The 4,670-nt window shown below is 36.3% G+C and overlaps 1 pseudogene; it reads right to left on the reverse strand.

The window, feature by feature from the left end:
- The window catches only part of LOC128249615 (tubulin alpha-2 chain-like), an 8,868-nt pseudogene extending 7,856 nt beyond the window's left edge, over positions 1-1,012 (reverse strand).
- Between the last annotated feature and the right edge of the window lie 3,658 nt (positions 1,013-4,670).

The raw sequence follows: 4,670 nt of genomic DNA on the forward strand, positions 1-4,670 counted from the left end.
TAATAATAATAATAATAATAATAATAATGCTTTCTAATTGATGTATCAATACCAGCAGATGACAACGTTTCTCTAAAAGAAATGGAAAAACTTTCAAAATACAAAGACCTGGAAATAGAGATAACTCGAATGTGGAGTCTAAAAACAGAAACAATTCCTATCATAGTAGGTGCCTTAGGTATAATAAAAAAATATTCAGACAAATACATAACAAAAATACCAGGACTTACAAATATATATAACATACAGAAAATTGCACTACTGGGTACTGCACACATTCTACGCAAAACACTTTCAATACAGTAAACATAAGAGCATCACAGCTAACCAGTTACAGTAAAGTCTGTCCAATCAAAAGAAGAAATGCAAGAATTTTGGAATAACATTTGGATAGAATAAAAAACACAATGAAAAGGCCCTTAGATTGATGGAATATCTACAGACTTAGAAGAGCAAAAGTGGGAGAGTATCAAGGTAGAGGATGTAAACGTGGATCCTATGGTTGTAAAGATCAGCCATTCATTCATAAGATGATCTTGTCACAAACGACATAAAACCTTGTCGATAGCATGGATAGACTATAAAAATGCTTTTGATAGTTTACCACATAGGTGGATTAGGAAATGTCTGCAAATGATAAAATAGCAACTGCTCTGTAAGTATGAGATTATGGAGAACCACACTGACTTTGAACAGTGACAATGAATCTCTCAATGCTAGAGATGTAAGAATTTCATGTGGAATTTTCCAGGGTGACTTATTATCACCACTTCTCTTTTGTCTAGCCTTAATGCCTCTCTCGAAATTGCTCGATGATGTACAGTATGGTTATAAAATATTTGATAAAACATATAAATCAACTCTTTTACAAGGTTGATTTAAAGCTCTTTGCAAAAGATGACCAATAACTACAGGGCTTACTAGCAATTGTTAAGAGGTTCAGTATTGACATCATACCTTCAACCAAAAACTGAAGACACAAGAAATCCAAAGAACTACCGACCAATAGCATGTCTCAACACCACCTACAACATCCTCACATCCATATTAACTGACAGAATACACGCTTTCCTTGAATAGAGATCTCTCTTTCCACAAGCTCAAAATTAGGAATTCTTATGGGTGCAAAGATCAATTACTCATAAGTAAAATGATTGATGAGAATTGCCAGAGTATTGCATGGATAGACTATATGAAAGCGTTTGATAGTATTCCACATAACTGGGTACTCAAGGCCCTTGAAATATATAAGATCTCTCCTGTCATCTCCAAATTCTTACAAGGTAGCATGGCCAAGTGGAATACACCATAGTTATGGGATGAGCCAATCTAAAAATTTCAACATCAAACAAGGCATCTTTCACGGTGACTCCCTCTCTTTGTTACTCTTTTGCATGACACTGATCTCACTCCCAAACGAACTAAATAACACCAGGTATGGGTTCAAGGTTTACAATACGACAATAAAATATCTGTTTTATATGGATGATCTGCAGCTGTTTGCTAGAAATGACGAAGAGCTAGTAGGGCTGCTAACAACCGTTAAAGAAGTCAGTAATGACATCGGGATGGACTTTGGCCTTTGATAAGTGTGCTAATGCAACTTTTGTAAGAGGCAAGCTCAGGCAAACAGCTTCCATTAAATTAAATACCGACATTACCATTAAGCAGCTTGACTCACAAAAAAATTACAAATACCTAGGGAAAAAAATATGAAAGGAATATTACAGGAGAATAAGACTCATACTAAAAGCTGAACTGAACTCTAAAAATCGCATCGAAGCCATTAACACCCTGGCACTCTTGGAGTCCAGTATAGTTTTACCATTATTAACTGGAATCTTACTGAGCTCCAGCTCCTGGACAGGAAGACAAGAAAACTGCTAATATCTAAGAACATACACCACCCCAAGGCAGACGTTGGCCGTCTTTACCTACCTAGAAGTAATGGGGGGAAGAGGAATGATGCAGGTAGAACTGTGCTCCACAATAACAATGAAAAGGTGCATATCTATCAGGTCATCCCATAAGTTCAATCTGAATTTTGAATAAAGAAAACAAGTGATCAAATGTTATATTTAATTGAAATTTAATATTCAATGTACTTTCCCTGATTATCTATGACTTCCTTCCATAATTACAAGCTTTTAAATCCCATCAATGTAAAACTATTTTGGTTTCAAAGTGAAGAACTCTGAAATGTCTGTTTAGACCTCCTCCTGGCTTGCGAAAGTTATGTCCCCCAAATGACTCTGTAAACTATGAAGCAAATGGCAGTCTGAAGGAGGAAGGTTGGGAGAATAAGGTGGATGAGGAATTTTTTCCCGACCAAGCTCTTCGATCTTCTGTGATGTGATCTTTGCAGTGTGGGGTCGCGCATTGTCCTGATGAAACACCACTCCCTTTCGATTCACTAAAGCGGATCTTTTCTTTCTTCAAACCTTGGTTCAAATGCTCTAATTGCTGACAGTAGACTTGAACATTGATTGTTACATTAGATGGTAACAATTCAAAGTGAATTACTCCTTTGCAATCCCACCAGATAGAGAGAAGAACATTTTTTCTAAGAAGTTCCCTTCTCGGTTGTGGTTGAGCTTTTACCCTATTACCAAGCCACTGTTTACGACGTTTAACATTTCGATAGAAGATCCATTTATCATCACCAGTCACAAGTCTATCCAAGAAGGGTAAAATGAGTTCGCGAGAATAGAGTAAAGAGCAGATGTCAACTCGGGATTTGCGGTTACTTTCAGACAGTTCATAAGGCACCCATTTTCCAAGCTTAGGAACCTTTCCAAGTTCTTGAAGGTGACGATGAACAGTTGTATGGTTTGAACTAAGCTTTATAGCCAATTCTTCAACTGATAATGCAGGATTTTCTTCAAGTAATGGCTGAAGGAGCTTATCATCAAACTCAACTGGACGTCCTGTTCGATCTTCATTTTCAAGGCTGAAATCTCCACTTCTGAATTTTGCAAACCATCTTCTGCAAGTTCTTTCATTCAAGCATTCTTTCCCATAAACTGAGTGTATGTTTCGAGTCGCTCCGGTTGCAGAGTTTCCTTTTTTGTATTCATAAAGCACTATGTGCCTTAAATGCTCTTTGGATACTTCCATGCTAGAAAGAGTTTTAATCAAAGAAATTTTAATTCTATTATTCTGTAAAATAATATTTAATTAGTTTAAATGTACATGAATGCATAAAAATATTTTAAAATTCCATTAGACATTCTAAATATACTATTAAATTTCATTCAATTTTAAAAAAGGTAAAATCGGACAGAACTTATGGGATGACCAGATTGTTCAGAGGACTGGACGATGCAACCTGTGTGCAAACGCGAAATCAGCAAAATATTACATTCTATTGTCAAGTAAGCTTGCAAATTCGCAAGGGAACTTGGCATTAACACTGAAATTGCTGAAGACCCTGAAACCACTGCCACAAAACAAGCAAAATGGATCAAACAGATCAAAAAAGAACAGGCAGACAAATTGAGGAGCGGTGGAACCAGAAGCCTCTGCATGGACAGTGTATACTTCGAAGTCGAAATGCTGATGTAGACCAAGCAACAAGCCATCAGTGGCTGAGAAGTTGAGGGCTGAAAGCAGAGACTGAAGGTTTCATATTGGCAACACAAGATCAAAGCTTGCTTACCAGAAATTACCAGGCTAACGTTCTTGAAAACGGTTTTGAACCTAAACGCAGATTCTGCGACACATTTGATGAAACAATTGACCATCTCATTTTGGGATGTCCTGTGCTGATACCAACCGAATACAAAAATTGCCTCGATAAGTTATGACTGTATTTACATTAGAAAAATTTTGTAAATTGGCGCTTCTGCTTACTCGTATGAACATCATCCTGAGCCAGTCGATGGAGGTAAAAATGTCACTATCCTCTGGTATTTTCTAGTCAACGCTGACAGAACGATACAGGTTAATCGACCAGACATAGTCATTGAAAATAGAGAAGAAAATGCTTGTAGACTAATAGATGTAAGTGTTCCCACTGATAAAAAATATATCTGTCAAGGAATTTGACAAACTAAGTAGATATAAGGACCTGGAAATTGAAATACAAAAGATGTGACATCTAAAACGAGAACTGTTCTTGTTATTGTGGGTGCCCTAGGTATGATAAGAAAGGCCTATCAGAAACAACTAGATAATATCTCAGGAGAACCATGTCTCAGAGAAATCCAAAAGATTGCGCTGACACGTACTGCCCACATCCTGAGAAATTTCTAACCATTTACATGTCTGTGTTGTATCACATGAAGATTTTTCACTACCTCCCCTCTTCAAGCTTTCAGTCATACTGTAACATCTCTTATAATTCACTCACCCTAGGATACTGGGTGTGTCTCGGCGGTGACTGTAACAAACATGCAGATTAAAAGTAATAATAATAATAATAATAATAATAATAATAATAATAATAATAATAATAATAATAATAATAATAATAATAATAATAATAATAATCACTGCTCCGAAACTTATCCAAAAACATCGGAAATAAAGACATCGCATGGAGCCAAAAAATAGCTGACAAAGGGTTGGACTATACCCGAGTAAGTAATACTCATTGAAATTTATTCCTATTTTTCCAAATATAATGATGTATTTTAACTTGATACCTCCACTACCCGAACAGCGATCGT

This window comes from Octopus bimaculoides, chromosome 16 (assembly GCF_001194135.2).
Source record: "Octopus bimaculoides isolate UCB-OBI-ISO-001 chromosome 16, ASM119413v2, whole genome shotgun sequence".
NCBI lineage: Eukaryota > Metazoa > Mollusca > Cephalopoda > Octopoda > Octopodidae > Octopus > Octopus bimaculoides.